At 36.8% G+C, this 17,041-nt stretch overlaps 1 long non-coding RNA gene across 1 annotated transcript in view; it reads right to left on the minus strand.

Annotated features, from left to right (window-relative positions):
* Positions 1–16,333: 16,333 nt before the first annotated feature.
* The window catches only part of LOC129145941 (uncharacterized), a 59,623-nt gene continuing 58,915 nt past the window's right edge, over positions 16,334–17,041 (minus strand). Inside the window, exons 3-4 of the long non-coding RNA XR_008552162.1 lie at positions 16,573–16,728; positions 16,334–16,353 (exon numbers count right to left, since the gene is read on the minus strand). This is a non-coding gene — a long non-coding RNA (uncharacterized LOC129145941). The remainder of the gene's footprint in view (positions 16,354–16,572; positions 16,729–17,041) is intronic.

Below are 17,041 nucleotides of genomic sequence, written 5' to 3' on the forward strand. Positions count from 1 at the left end.
CCGTTGACTGTCTGCTTTCACACAAAATTAATTAAGGATTTTCTAAAAGGAGAACATGCCATGAAAGAAAGAAGCAATTCAGGATTTTCAGTTTTCCTTTTGTACAGTGCAAAGTACATAGTGTACCCAGTCACTTCAGTCTTCCTTGCAAGTGAAAATTTTAGACAAATACCACCTCCCCCATCCAACGTTTTTTCAAATAAACAGATGATTGGCATTGATTAAATACTTTTTTCCAAACACAGTCCAATTATTTAAAATCACAAAGGTTCTACATGGTGTTAAATCTGATTTTCTTTCCAGACGAAATGTCGGAGGATCACCAAGAGGTGGGGAGAGAGGGAAGCTATTGTTCCACCACATTCCATTCCTGTTAAATCAACTTGATATACACGATAAATTAAGTCTGCACTGTAGGTCAGTGAATTTCTATTAACTACTTATTATGGAAGAAAGGAAAGCAGTCCAGTCAAGAACTCTTACACATCAGCCAAAGCAAGCTGTCACTCTGTTTAACTTTTACAATAAATGTCCCCCAGTCTCACACATGTGAAAGAAAAAACATCATTTGACAATTTAAGCTCTCCTTGCCAATGTGCATTAAGGCAAAGAATCAGCCTAGATTGATCACTTCTCCTGAAATTTGTTAAGATTTGGCTGATTTAAAATGGGACTATTTTAAAAGGCCTCTGGGGATTCTGAAAACATGGCCACCTTGCTAGAGTTTGTGACAACTATACCCCCCACCGCCAGTCTTGTACCCAGTGATCTCTGGAAGGAAATGTGAGTTCTCCTCAAAGTAAGCCCCCAAAGGAGGAGTGTTTTGTTTTCTACAATGGAGTTAAATGAGAAAGAGATGACAGCAGAACAACCTCAAACAGCCAGACATGAAGATCATAACTCCTAAGATACTGGAAAGAGCTGGGCCCACAAAATTCAGTGGCTCCTAAGCACCATGAGCATGCCTAAGAGCCTGAGACAAGTAGTGGAGAAAGGGATAAATGTAACTAAGCAGGGGGGTACAATACGCCCTATCCCCAGTTCTGCATTCTTAGGAAAAACTAAGACAAGAGTCTTCCTCCTGCCGGCACCACTCCTTCTATCACTCACTTCCAGAACTGCTAACCAGACCTGAGCCCCAGAGAGAACACCTCCTCACCCTGCCCCCAAAAAGAATGAGTGTATAATATATATATATATATATATGTCTTTAATTATAATAAAAGCCAGAGAGAGTAAGATCATTTATGTAAAAATATACTTTTATTAAAAAAAAAAACAATAGCAATCATGATTAAGGTGAAGAACAAAATGAACTTTCTCGGGGGAAATAAAAATAAAGATGCTGATTTCACAAACAAGTTAGTATATGAATTTGAAGAGCAAATGGTTATTGTTAAGATCCAGAGGAATGACTTGGAAAATTAAGTGTGTAAAACAACTCAAAACAAAATGCTAAGTAGAAAGTAAAAATTTAAAAGATATAATATGAAGAGATGAAAAATATAAAATGTTAGAAACATTAAGAGGAAAGGAAAAAGTGTTGGAAGACAAAGCCAAGAATGTAGTTTTTTTTCCTAGAAGACAGGAAAAGATGACAGATACAATGTTTAAACAAATAATAGGAAAAAGCTTTCTCTTAAGTGAAGAAAGAGCAGAATAAGAGGACAAACTTCAAGCATAGATTAAAACAGAAAAAACACAGACTGAAAACAAATCTAAAATTCATGGATTCTAAGGATGAGGAGATAATTTAATAAACTCCCAGAGAGAAGCAAAACTAAGTAAGTCAGCACAAAGGAAAAAGACTCAGATAGGCATCAGACTTCTCATCTGCAACACTTAGGCACAGAGATAATGAAATAACATCTATAGTCTATAGAGTCTATAACATCCATAGTGGAAAAACTAGCAAGAATCTTGACAAGTGGAATAGCAGTGTTCAAAATCTCAATTTATTAGGGTGGGGTAAATGTAGGAAACAGTGCCTCTTGGTAAGAAAATAACTAACACCTTAATTTTTAAGCTATATTAGAGAAATATATGTAAGACTATAAACACAGGGAAAGAAAAGGCAACCATTAATAACCTGAAATGGTATAGATCTTCCAAATAAATAAGAGATTCATCAAACCTTTTAAAATTAGGGTAAAGGAAAAACAACAACAATTTAAATTATTAAGTCAGAAAACAGGAATAAAATCAAGTCATTGATACTATAAACAAATAGACTGAATTCATTAACTGCATGAGACTGTCAAATTGAACTGAAAGTGAAAACCCTGATTTAAGCAGTTAAAAAGAAATGACTATACCACAACAGTGATTAAGGATCAAAACACACATATGACCAAAGAGAATTGCAAAGATAATATTAGTATTTTTCAAGGTGGAATTTATGTTATAAACACTAAATAAGAAATGAGGATCATCAGGTTTTGATAAACATATAGATTAAGAGGAAATAAAAAATGTAGTTCTATATAAGATAGCTGTTAAAAGTAAAACAAAAATTACTAATTAATAACATAAGTCCTTGATGAGAATATCACTATAGCTTGATATGCAAAAATCTCTTCGAGCACACCCAACTCTAGCCAAAATCAGAGAGATACTGAATAGTGCAATTTATAAACTTTACTTAATAAGTTCAACTGTGTCCCCCTAAAATCCATACACTGATATCTCAGCCCTCAGAATGTACCTTAGAATGTAACAACACATGGAGATAGGACATCAGAAGTAATTAATGTGGAATGAGGTCACCTGGGGTGGCTCTTATCCAATTTGACTAGTTTCTTTAAAGTTGAAATTTGAACACAAGAGTACGTGTGCACAGAAGAAAGACCACACAAAGAAAGTCTTTAATATATTACAGAAATAGGGCCTCCCCTGGTGGGGCAGCGGTTGAGTGCTGTGCTGCAAAGCTGCCCGCAGCCTCTGTGGCACTGGTTGGATCCCCGGCCGCCGGGGAGAGTCCCACATGGCTCGCAGACCTCTCCTGCCTCCCGCTGCTCCCCTCAGAAGTGTATTTCATTGGTCTGCCTGTTCTGTTCCCCGCTCTGCCTCTGGTGAATCCTCTCAACCTCCTGCGCTTCTGACTGTACCCAGTGCTTGTATAAATAAACAAATCTTTAAAATATATATATATATATTAGAGAAATATACATGCAATATATTCTAATTATAAAATAATATATTTAGAAATAAGAAAAAATTTCTTCTCCCCCAAAAATTAATTAGTAAGAATTAAAACACACACTTTTAAAAAATTCTTAGCTCCAAAGAGTAAAATCAAAAAAGAAATGACAAATTATTTTGAAAGCAATGAAACAAAATAATGTTCATACCAAGATCTATGGGAACGCACTTTTAAACCAAAGGGAAAAAGATCCATTATCACAGAGATTAGAACACTTTAAAAATATTTTTTAAGTCATCATTAGAAAGAACTATTGAAATTCAATGAGTTCTCAGTTAAGATTTTCAAAAGCAATGTTTTTAACTGGGGCACTACTGGTGGGGTTTGATGGGATAATAATTTGTAGTACAGGACTTCTCTTGTGTGTTGCTTGATGTTAACTTATTCCTAGTTCAATGGGTTATAAAATTACATTAGCATCACCATCGCTGAGATAACCAAAATACCAGACAATTACACTTATTCTGATGAACAGATAATTCCAGTGTTGCTTACACTATTCTAGGCTATAGAAAAATGAAGGAAATTTCACTAGTTGAATGTAGCTTTGCTATAATACCAAGTCATGAAGAAATAGTAGGAAAAAACCATGAGTATTTCACTGTAATTGGTCCATGTTATCAAAAAGGGAACCTTAATACCATGAAAAATGTCTATGCAAATATATACCTTAATGCAATTACAGTTAGTTACAACATGACATTTAAGAAAATTTGGCTATAATGACTGTATATTTTATATGGAAGGAAAATATGTAAGAACATATAAGAAAAAGATTAAAAAGAAGAATAAGAGAAATTTTGGTTTACCAGATATAGATCACACTATAAAGAGAATATGGTATTAACTTAAAAATAGAAAATTAGGGCCTCCCCGGTGGCACAGCGGTTGAGTGCTGGGTTGCGAAGCTGCCCACAGCCTCTGCAGCACTGGTTCTATCCCTGGCTGCCGGGCGAGGGTCCCACATGGCGCGCAGACCTCTCCTGCTGCCCGCTGCTCCCCTCAGCAGTGTATTTCATCTCTCTGCCTGTTCTGCTCTCCCCTCTGGCTCTGGTGAATTCTCTCACCCTCCCGCACTTCTGACTGTACCCAGTGCTTGTATAAATAAATAAATCTTTAAAAAAAATAGAAAATTAAATGATAGAAACGTAATAGAAAATCAACAATCAGATGTTAGGATATGAGCATTTAATATCTGGCAAAGGTAGCATTTCATTTTTTACCCAGTGAAATGAAATGCAACCTTTGTCAGACAGTAAATCCTCATTTTACTTAAATTGTTTAACAGGTTATCCTAGCTATCCATCTGGGGAAAAAATATTTGGACTACCATCTTTCATCACATACCAAGATATATTTTAAGGTGCATTAAAGACATACACATATAAATATTAAACAAAAACATTTCAAGATATTTAGAACCTATGTGCTTTATCAGGGAATAGAGAAAAACCAAAGAAACAAAAGCTCAAATAAATAAGAACATTATATAGAATATTCATTATGTCACTGCTTGCAAGAGCTATCAATAACAGCAACAAAATGGGTCCCACCGGCGAGGGTCCCACATGGCGCGCAGACCTCCCCTGCTGCGCCCGCTGCTCCCCTCAGCAGTGTATTTCATCAGTCTGCCTGTTCTGTTCCCTGCTCTGGCTCTGGTGAATTCTCTCACCCTCCCGTGCTTCTAACTGTACCCAGTGCTTGTATAAATAAATAAAATCTTTAAAAAAAAATAAAATAAAGACGTTTTCTTAAAAAAAAAAAAAGCAATCCTTGAAAACTGTCCATAGATATGAGACATCCATGATGGGAGAGGGAGAAGGAGATATAAGAGGGGTAGGAGTGTAACAATAGACTGTGGCACAGGATTACGGGTGCTTCGGTGATGGGAGAGCTATGATGACCTCACCTAAGGGGAGAAACCCTATATTGTCAAAACACTAACAAAGATATAAAACAATGGCATTTCATTAATAAAAAAGAAAAATAAAATATTTATAACTTATTTCAGACTGGTATACTTTTTTTGGCTTTTAATATCTCTGAAATCAAAATGTGCCTTAAAATTCATGGCCTCCCTTATTTCACAATTAATTGGCAGGGTTTTTTCCCTTTCTTAATGGTACATAATGAGTAGAAGAGATAAGGTATTATAATAATATCTTACCACTCAAAAAGTGCTTTTAACCCATGTCCAAAATGGTGCATCCAATACAAGAGCAAAACAAAGCTTTAACAATCAGTAGTCTTTCCTACATTTCTTTAAGTGGGTTAAAAGAAATAAAAGGATGCAAAGGAATAAAAATTGATCCATTAGGACAGAGTCCTCCAGGAGATAAATAAGAGTATTAGACTCTTATAAATAAGAAGGAGGCCAAGCCTTGAAAACCACATTGTCCCTTCTGCAGCCCTTAGGCAACCTGGGGCCAGGCAATAAAGGATTTCCCCAGTCTCAATGGCAACTCCAGGCCCTGATCACTCTAATCTTATTCCTTCTGTTTCTAGAGAGAACAGCAATGTAGGAAGGCAGTGTTTTTAGTATTGTGAAGTAACTGAAGACCCAAAAAACAAATTTGGCCATAGAGTTCACTAAAATAGAAGCCTCAGTTTGAGTCCCAGTGGGCCCATTTAAAATATTAGGTAGGTCTTTCTCACTCCACCTGAAATTTTCCAAGTCATCTTTTAAGAGAATTAAGTATTTCATATGAATAAATTTTTCAGTGTCTTAAAAATAGCATCATAACTTAATGTTATAAATAGAATGTATTAATTTAGAATCTTTCAATGAGCAAATACTTCCACTCTTACAATTTACATATTAAATTACTCTGAGAAACAATCTGTGTTCCTTTTGTGTGGAGCTACATTTTTCTGGAGGAATAAGAATTTTTTCTTTCTTGCCTGAAAGGGTGTATCTGCCTCAAGAGAGCATCTTTTTCTAATTAACACATGGTAATTTAAAATATGTCTCCAAAATGCTTTGATTTTGGATCAACAGAATATCAGAAGTCACAAAATGGTGGCTTCCTCTTTCTTCATTCTGAGCCATTCGCCATTGGAATCTGGCCACTGTGCTCTGAGGATGCTCAGACAACATGGAGCTACCACATGCAGTCTCAGCTAAGGACTTGGCCAGCAGCCAGTACCAACTAGCAAACATGTGTGAAGACACCTACAGGTAATACTCAGTTGATGCATCATCTCCAGCCTTCGAGTGCCTTCACCTGACGACCCAGACATTGCAGCGCATCTGAGCTCCCCATTACTTTTGGGCTCTATCTTGTCTTAATTCTTAACCAGAGTCTCTGAGCATAATAAAATGGCTGTTTTATGGCCCACTGCTTTGGAGAAGTTTGTTACGCAGCAATAGACAACTGGGCAATAGATAACTAGGACATGATGCACCAGGATCTATCCCGAATTCATGTAAAGACCATTTATGGGCTAGAAGCAGCAATGTCTTAATCCCCTTCTAATGCTATGCTAGTATGGTTATTGAATTGAACCCTTAGAAACATGCAATTGTTATTCCCATTTGATGGAGACAGTTCTCCTTACTCTCTGAAGTCCTAATTTCTTCTGTTAGATGTAAAGATCACTGGCTGAGCTCCCCTGACTCACCTCTCTCCACCTTCCAGAGTACCACACTACATTTACACTCACATTTCTCAGAACACAGTTGAGTATTGCCTCTGGGTTTTTGACATATGCTGGTGCCTCCCTGAAGACCCTCCATCTCTACTACTATATCCTCACCTGCAAATTTGGCTCTTGTATGCCCAAATTGTCTGAAATGCAGAGGATTTTGGTATACCTTCATCCTGAACTGACTATAACATGGAAGCATTTTCCATGCCATCCACACATTTCAGTGGCTTCTCCTACAGCTTCCAGACACTCCTCCCTCTCCTCTAGAAACACCCCCAACAGCTGTGAGCACGCGGGGAGAAATGCAGCTGCAGTCAGATTTCAGAATCATCACTTAAGATTAAGATTTGTAACTACATAGTAAACTCCTGAAAAGTTGGAAACTCATTCCCACAAAGCAAGGAAGTAAATTCGAGAAGCCAAATAGTCAATTCTATCCTCTTTAAGCAAGGGCATGCTGCAAAAAAGGCTTCAGAAGATTTAAATCTCTTACAGACTAGAACCTTAAAGTAAGCAAAAGTGGAAAGTAGCCTGGAAATCACATTTAGCCTTCGTTTCACTTGTCCTGAGTAAAGCTGTTATGAGGCAGCATTAAACCAGCAGTAACATGGCAGCCCACAATCTCAGTGGCCATGTGGCGTTTGAGATGGCTGAGCTCAGAACCAAGGCTCTGGAGCTTTAATAAGAACAGCTTAAGAGCTGTAAGCGGAGAACAACTGTTTCCTTCCAGAGATTTTTCACTCTTACTTTTGATTTCATCTACCTATAATCCCCACCATGAAACAATTAAAACAAAATCCAAAGTGATTGGATTTGAGAAAACGATAGCTTTGATTTGAAAAAATGTACACATCAGGAAATGAATGCCAGTCTCAAATAAAATCTTACAGGTATTGTGAAACGAGACAGCCCTAATCTTTCAAATAACAAAGATTAGGCAAAAATGATAGAATGTGAATGTCAAAGAGACTCACAGGAATAACTAGAAAATTGATAGACACCCTGGAGTTTCCAAAAATGCTTGTTAAAAACCCAAACGCATTCTTTGACACAATACAGAATCTGTGGCATTCCATGGGAACATAGATGTTTATTTCCAATATAAGCTTTGAAATCTGAAATTTGTAAATAAAAGCAGACAGACTCTTTTCCCCAGTGTTGCAAGAGCTGGCATGCTAACACGCACTTCAGTGGGAAAAAAAACAAAAAAGTATGTATCCCTCAGAATTAAAAAAAGCCATGTCTGTCTCTATCATTCCTCCTTATCTATATCATTCATGCCTTTTCTTTTTTGTCCCTTCTGTCATCTTTATTTTTCATGCCTACCCTATCTCTCCTTTTAGTTCTTTAAATTATTACTTGTGCCCTTTTACTTTCCTTTTCACTGTATCTCTTTTCAGTCAAATGACCTGTTCATGGTGGTCCTGCTCTGGGCAAATAAATTTGTTGGGCCTTAGGAGAAGTGTGAATATAGGGTGGGGTCCCTGTCAGACTAGAAAGTACAATCAACTGAAATATAAGACAGGAACCAGATAGTACAATTCAAGGCAGTGTTAGGCTGTAAATACTTGGGGTGTTTCAGAGATTGTAGAGAACACTATTGGCTACTGGGATCAAAGGAGACAGCAGCAGTCTAACCTTGGAAGAAGAGCGGGTAGGAGAGGGAACATTAGCCAGGGGACACAGCTAGCAAAGACTGAAGGGTGGAGGAGCCTCCCCGGTGGCACAGAGGATTGAGCGCAGTGCTGTGAAGCTGTCCGCAGCCTCTGCAATACTGGTTTGATTCCCGGCCAGCCAGGGAGATACCCACACGGCGCGGCAGACCTCTCCTATCTCGCCCACTGCTCCCCTCAGCAGTGTATTTCGATTCGATCTGTCTGCCTGTTCTGCTCCCTGCTCTGTCTCTGGTGAATCCTCTCAACCTCCCATGCCTCTGGCCTGTACCCCAGTTCTTGTATAAAAATAAGCTAAAATCTTAAAAAAAAAAAAGTAGTTTAAAAAAGAAAAAAAGACTGAAGGGTAGAGAACACAAGATGCAAAGTTCAGCCCAGTAGGCTGCTTTGTCTGTATGCAGGGCTCACATAGGGAGGTGATAAGAGATAGGGCTGCAGAAGCAAATGGGAGAGACTGCTGGTGGCTCTAAATGTCAGGGGACTTTGACCCTACTGTCCACCATGGAGAGTGAATTGCATTCTATCTGGTAGGATTTTAAAGATGTGTTTTTGTCCCCCTTCCATGTTCTCATCTGTCCCCTTGTTACTTGTTACATTTACAGAATAAAATGTGGTCTCATATACTCTATTTTCTACTATAAAAGTAGATGAATTATATAATATCATATTATATTTATGGTTTTATGGTTTTCAGCTGCTTATGTTTCTATGAATGAATAGCCAAGAGAAAATATTTAGTTTTGGTTATTTAGAAATGTAAGATTTTGAAGATTATCTTTCAGATAAAAAGAAAAAATGAGATAAATCAAGCCCATATCACATCCCTGGATATAAATCATTTGAGATTTCACACTTATTCAATAGAAGTCATCAAGAATTATAGCTAGATGTTTCTGATTTAAATGGAAAGTAGCTAGCAACCATTTCCTAACTCCTAGCTAAAATACTTACAAAATTAAAGAAACTATAAAACTCACACAACTATCAAGACAAAGTTACAGATTTTTATTCCTAGATTCTGATAAATATCTTGACACAATACATGGCACAGAAACATGGATTAAAATGTATACTTGCAGAACCCCAAGTCTAGAAGGACCACAAGCCTGAGCAACAGAGCTTGTTCACTCTTCTCCCACCTGCTCTAACTCACCATTTTTTCCTCCATTTCTTCCACCTGAAGCTTCCAGAAAATAGTAAGGCAAGGACTAGACAGGGGATGGTGCATTACTTCCTATCCATGACTGCCCACTGTGAGAACTCTTCCCTTTCTCAAGGGTGCTTAAAAAACCATATGGAAAAGGATGAAAGAAAAAAATGCAAGATCTCAGAGTAAGGGTACACTCTGAAAATGCTTTGTTTAGAGCAATCAGAAGAAATTCTAAGAATTGGGTTGGCAGCCTCAATTAGACACTGTCTAAGAGGCTGTATCCTCCATGGCACCCCAAACCGAAGCTATTAAGAGTCAAAAATAAAAGGATGAGTTTTGTAAAGAGTAATCTGAGTGCAAAAGAAGCTGGGAGGACCAAGGAAGACTTTCAAGAAAACAAAATTTGCAGTCAGAGTACTGAAACTCATATTGAAGATAGTTAAAAAATAGAATTAATGCTCCAGAAAATAATATCAGAAACAGAGGTAGAGAGGACATGAGTGTGGTGCCCTCTGTGAATGCCAGGTAAGAAAGCAGGACAAATAACAGCATGTGATTAGCACGGCATTGGCTGTGATAACAGATGCCAACAGTCTAGGAGATCAGCAGTGCAATCTATGAACACCAGTTCCTCATCTGCATGCAGATCAGAAATTCAATCAGGCAGCAAATAGGTTGGAGAAGAAGATAACTACAACCTTATTAGGAGCATTAGAAAATTAAAACTATAACTTGAACCTAGGCAAAGTCATTCCTCTTCAAGGATTTGGATTCAAAGGATTTGGATTCTCCTTTGGTCGTAGCTACAGCAGAGAAATAGTATTCCAAAAAGGTGTAAGCACAAAGACACTGCCACAGTTGAATCTTGGGTCCATCACTGTGTGACCTAGATCAAGTTACTTGATTTCATATAGCCTAAAAAAATAAAGATCATATAAAATGATGATGAACAATAATAGTTCCCTCTTCATAGGACTGCTCTAAAGATCAAAAGAGTTGTTACTGTATTGTTTTCTAATCAAAGGAAATGAATTATATACAGAACTATGACTTTAAAGAACAATATAGTAAGATAGTTTAAAGAAGCTAAGAAAGACAAACTCCAAACGATTTTGCACTCAGTTGCAATAATTGGGGGAGGGCAATATCCCACCTACTCAAATCAAAAGATTACACAATTTAAACCAGAAGAAAGAACCAATCACTTCTAAAGTCAATGGAGTAGGAGTCCCCTATTGTCATAACAACAATGCTACGTGATCACCCTAAGCCCCATGGAGATATCATGGCCAAAAACCTCTAGTTAAATGTATTCTCAGCCAACTGATGAAACATAGACCCAGTTTTCCCTGACCAATAACTCCAACTTGTTTGGAATGGCAACATTAATTTATTTTAGATGATAAAATCTAGTGTGTAACTGTCTTTCCCCATCAGGAAGATTTGCAGTAAATGTAGAAATGATAAAGTACATCAGATTTCCAGACTTCTCACTTCTGTGGTAAGTTTAGGATTAAGTTTGTAATCATGGATCAACATGCATACAATATATAAAGAGGTTTAATGTTGAAGGGTATCTGGCATATTAGTGAATATGACAAATTAACCCTGGGTTTCCCATTTAGAAGATGTAATTGAGTAATGGATTTTAGACTTTTATTTATAAGTGGAAAGATTTAGAGAATTTAATCAAGTTTAAAAGTACTGGAATGGTTAGGAGAACATGTGATTTGTTATTTAAGATTAATTTATTAGATTTACTGGAGTTGTTATGGTTGGCTGGTAGGTCATGCATTGAAAAGCTTAAAAAGAAAACTGAATGCATTAAATATATAAATGTATTTCAAATACTTCAGGGGATTTTATTAACTAAGTTGTAAAGGGACCTGCTTGAGAGTTGAATGTGCTCAACTTAAATTGATCAAACATTATTCAAAGTCTCCTTGAAGGCAATTGTTAAAATTTACTAGATTCACGAATCAAATAATAAAGTATGTAAGGTGAATTTAAAGGTTTGAGAAAAGCTGGATTTCTATAAGACTGTACCTTCAATAAAATGAATTAAATTAAAACCTTGAATAATAACATAGCCTTTTTTCTCTGCACAAAAGCGCCCACAGACATTAAAAATTCACAATTGACATGGAGATCCCATCTAAGAATTATGTTTCTGAAAAAGAAACCTATATAAATGAAACATAAGCAACAACCAGACAGGATTGAAAATTACTTTCTAAAATTGGAAAAAAACTGACTTGAAGATGCAAACTAAACATGTTTACTATGTTCCAGGTAAAATTAATAATTAAGATTACATGCTAGAAAAAACCTGAAAAATGTAAGCATAAAGAAAAAATTACATTTGATTCCAGGTGGGAAAAAGATGTGACCCACAAGGGGAAAAAATGAGGCTGGCCTGAGGCTCCTCTTCGTAGTAAAAGACAACAGATCAAACAGTTACAGAGTTTAAAGGGAAAAGGGCTACTATTTAAATGTTTTCTTATTTATTTTTGGTTGAAAATATTTTTTATTTAAATAACACTGCATTATAACATTATATAAGTGTCAAGTGTGATTAAAAATCAACATATGAATAATCTACATTAAGTATACCTCTAAGAATCAAATTCTATCCTTCACCATCCAGTTGAAGCAAAGATAAAGACAAACCAAACAGAAACTTTTTAAGGTAAGAAGCTTAAAAATACACTTGAAAATACATTCCCATGAGCAGAGATGAATCAAAATAAGAGCCTAGAAATGAATTATGTATAAGAAGATAATGGGAAGAGTAACATGAATTAAAGAGTTAAACTGAAAAATAGCAAATATATTTTTCAGGTCAAATGGCATTAAACACAGCAATGTAATTCCTTTCCTTCCCACTTTGCCAATGAATATAGGAGAACTCTTTTATCACCAAGTCCTGGAAGGTAAGCACAGTATTCATAGGGCATGGAAGATAAAGCCAGATTGAGAAACAGTGTCATAGTCACATGCTGCCCTGCTAAGAAAAAGCAGCAAACGCAGTTCTTTGCAGCAGCTGGACTGAGGGCCTCCACTCCGTGTTACATAAAATGTTCCTCTGAAACATGACCACTTGCTTCTGCTAAGTCAGGCTATACTATTAGTCTCAGGAGAGTGAGCTAAAAAGGCAGAAGTCATAATCCTCTCTGACCCACTCATGGAAGTGACAGTACCATCTACTGTTTACAAGCATATTGCTAGGCCAGCCATTCAGGGGAGAGAATGACACAAGAACATGAATACCAGAAAACAGAGAACTTGGGAGATCACCTTTGAATCCACTTGGCTATCTGGATTGGTAAGGAAATAAAACCCTAAGACATACTGAATGCAACATCATTAAACACAATGGCAGAAAATATTTTTAAGGAAAGACCTGCTAAACATGAAGTTAGATAGGAGGTCTAGTCAGCTCTCTCTCTTTCTGAAGTACCATGAGTAATTCTGATGTCCAATTAGGTTTTAAAACCATTAAAATGAGGCCTCCCTGGTGGCACAGGCAGTTGAGCACCGCACTGTGAAGCTGTCCACAACCTCTGCAGCGCCGGTTTGATCCCGGCAGGTCGGCAAGGGTCCCACGTGGCAAGCAGACCTCTCCTGTCGCACCCACTGCTCCCCTCAGCAGTGTATTAGTGTATTTCACCCGTCCGCCTGTTCTGTTCCCTGCTCTGTCTCTGGTGAGTCCTCTCACCCTCCCACCCTTCTGGCTTCTACCCTGGTTCTTGTATTAAAATAAATAAATCTTTAAAAAAAAAAAGAAAACCACTAAAATGTATTCATTAAAGAAAGACTAAACATAGATATACCTAAGCTTCAATGGTGGTTATCTCTAGGAGGTAGAATTTCCTGTGATCTTAATTCTCTCCTTTTCTGCTTGGCTTTACTTTCTCCCCTGAACTTATTTCTTGTATAAAAAGGAAATCAAGTTGTTCTTTTTAAGAAGAATTCTTTCACAAATATGGTTTATCTATGGAACACAGTAAAAGAAATTGTATTAATACAATGCATCACATTAATAAAATAAAAAGCAAATGGAAAACTCAAAACATATCCATTTCCATGTATGAAAATACTTTCATTTTAGGGATAACACTCAAGACATGGCCTGACAAAGTAGGATCTATTATATGCTACAGGCTTGCCTATATTTTGTACACTCTTCTTAGATGCAATTTGGCAATAGGTATCAAGACCCAAATTATTTATACTATTGGATTTCATTCCATTGCCAGGAACCTACTCTAAAGAAAAATATCAGCAATCTGGACATAGATTTATAAACAATGAGTTCACAGTTATACTACTGATGACAGTGAAAAATTGGGAACAATTAGGTGTCAGATAATTGGAAGTGGTTAAACACAAGTATTTCAAATACATGCCATCCAAATGTCCTGTGACCTCATCCAAATGTATATAAATGTGCCATTTTCACTATAATATAATGTGCAGTTGCTATAACACTATATGCTGTGATAGCATATGCTATATGCTATATGTAACACTATTGTTACATCAATATATGTTATCACATGTTTACCATGCTACTACTCCATAAGGGCCCCCTGGCATGGTTATCAGCAAGTCTAGACTTTTCCAGGAATCTCTCTTGAATTACCCTCTTCTTGATTCTGGGGTGGATAAAAAGAAGACAGCTGTGAATTTGTGCATAACCACTCAGTCTTTCACTCCTCATTCCTAGTCTCCACCTTCAGCTCATTCAGTCATCATCTACTCAGTCTTTTCTCTAGCATCTACTTCTGTCATTCATCACGAACCAAGAAGACAATTATTTCCAATTCCTATAAAAAGCTGCTTTAAGGTCATTCCCACACAGAGTCCATGGTCCCCCAGAGACACAATTCTTCCCTATTCACAAGAATACAAAGGTGCTGGAGAAGTTCAGTTTAGGCCAAGCTCTCTCTGACATCCCTACCAGCACACCCTATTAGCTTTCAGATGTCTTCCCTCGGTGTGATTTCACTCATCCCTCAAATATCTATCTCCAATGTGGTTTCTTCAAAAAAGCCAGCCAATTCCATATTGTTATTTGTGGAGTCATTGCTGGAAGTCATTTTTCTTTCCTCCCAGAGGCAACTCAAGATTGTGGCTGGGAATCTTTTGCATGGTCTCCAACTGTCTGTGACATTAAAGAAGTTCCCTCAAACGTCTGTCACTGATGGAGGCTAGTCCCACAGCACATAGAGACCCTATGGATAATAACCCCTTTCTCCCAAGCCAACCACATCTTTCCAATGCCTTTTGAATCATATTTTAAAAACTGAATATCTCTATTTTATGTGAAATATACCATTTGTACTCATTTATGTATATCTCTAAGAAATTTGAAAAAAATATCTTCTCTGGTATACATGACAACCCAAACTCTATTATATACTCCATTCAGAACAAATATTCACAAGAAAAAATATTCATCCATTTGACAAATATTATTTTTACTTGTACATATTGCAAAGACTATCAAAATGAGTTAAAAAAAAATGGTTCCTGTTCTCAGGTACAGGAGAAAGAATTGAGAAAAAAAGTTGTAATACAATAGAATATGAATTAAATGTGGAATGATTGTTACAAGTAGTGAAATACGATAGTACACTGAAGGAAAAAATTTTTTTTCCCAAAAATGATCAAAAAAATGTTCATGGAGGATCCCAGCATTAAAATAAGAGGAAACATTACAAAAATACTCTAAGGAGAGGCTGGGTTTTAATTTGTTGCTTTTTTAAAATACAACCTAAATACTTACACACTATAGTTCACATAAATTTAGTTCTGGGTTTTACTACCAGTCTTTTGATTGCAAGTCTCAGAAATCCAACTTGAACTTTTTGCTGAGGGGGGAAAGGAAATTTATTGATGTTTTGGAAGACTACTAGAGGCATCTCAAATGATCACAGGGTAGCTTAAGGGCAGAGCAGTATTATGATTGGTTCCATTTCTACCAATGTACTATTACTGGACCAATCAAAAGAAGCTGGGCATACAAATATATTTTATTAAAATGGCAGCTCCTAAGAGCCACAAGATTGACATAAAGAAAATACAGTTTTCAAAAAGAAAGTAAAAACCTTACAGTCCTACTAGCTAAATTGTATAAATTCTTAGTTCTTTATCTTACAAATAATTCTTCAAGAAGTAGGGAGAAAAGAGCACAAGGGACTGTGGTGATGGATCACAGTGATGTGGTGGGAGAACTACAGGGACTACACCTGAGGGGAAAATCAAATACTGTACAAAAATGCACAACAATGTAAGAACATAAATAAATTTCATTACAAAAATAAAAAAAAAAAAGAAGTATTCACTATCACATAAAGATAGCTGGGCAGTCATCTCCCTGTTTCTATTTCGGGTTTACATACACTACAAAAATCAACAGAACAACATGAATGGTAAGGGTCGGGAGAGGAAGCTTCTCTTGGCATTTCTAATATTGAAAGTAAAGAGAAATTCCAGGTTCAGATTTCTCAGGGATCACCGAATATACAGGTTCGATGTAACTGATTTAATGCAGCAACATTTAAATAATCAGATACTCACATCTTATTACATTTCTTACATCTCCTTTAATCTCTTTAGTTCTATAATCAGGTCATGAAAAATGCAAGTTTCACACTGGTCTCTTCCCTGGATTTCTGAACAAATTAAACAAAATTGTAGTTAATATTTGTTTCGCCTGGTTAAATGTAAAGACAGCTACCCTAGCCCCTAGCATTTCATGGTTCCCAGGCTACAGCCTCACCGAGATTGCTCAGTGAGAAAGACTGATTATTCTGGAGTATTTGGACCCCCCCAGAAAAGACTGTCTACTGATACTCAGTTTTATATAGTAAGACGGACATTAAAAAGCCTACCTATTAAGGAACAGCAGGCTTTGCTCTGATGAATAGCAGCATGTTGCACAGGAATATTCATCACCACGAGGGCACTCCCTTGAGTTTTCCAGATAATTAAAGGACTGAAGGCTCAACACACAGCACCACATACAATTCTCAGATTGGTTCCTCAGTCTTCCAAATAAGAATTACCAGATATAGCAAAAAAAGTACAGGATCAGCTAAAGTTGAATTTTAGATCACAAGTCATTGTTTTTTGGTAGACATATGTCCCAAGCAATACTGGAGATCTATTTCTACTAAAAAACATTAATCATTATCTGAAATTCTATTTCAGGCTGGGTATTCTGTATTTTATATGGCAACCCTCTTCTCTGAGATCTTTCTGGCATTGTCTTTAGTCCTCTTTCCTGAAAGGGTTCAGCCTAAAGAGTTTCACCACACTTTATATCTAATGCCTGTAAGCATTTAAACTTTGACCATCTTG

This window comes from Talpa occidentalis, unplaced genomic scaffold (assembly GCF_014898055.3).
Source record: "Talpa occidentalis isolate TD23 unplaced genomic scaffold, MPIMG_talOcc4v2.1 talOcc4.16, whole genome shotgun sequence".
Lineage (NCBI taxonomy): Eukaryota > Metazoa > Chordata > Mammalia > Eulipotyphla > Talpidae > Talpa > Talpa occidentalis.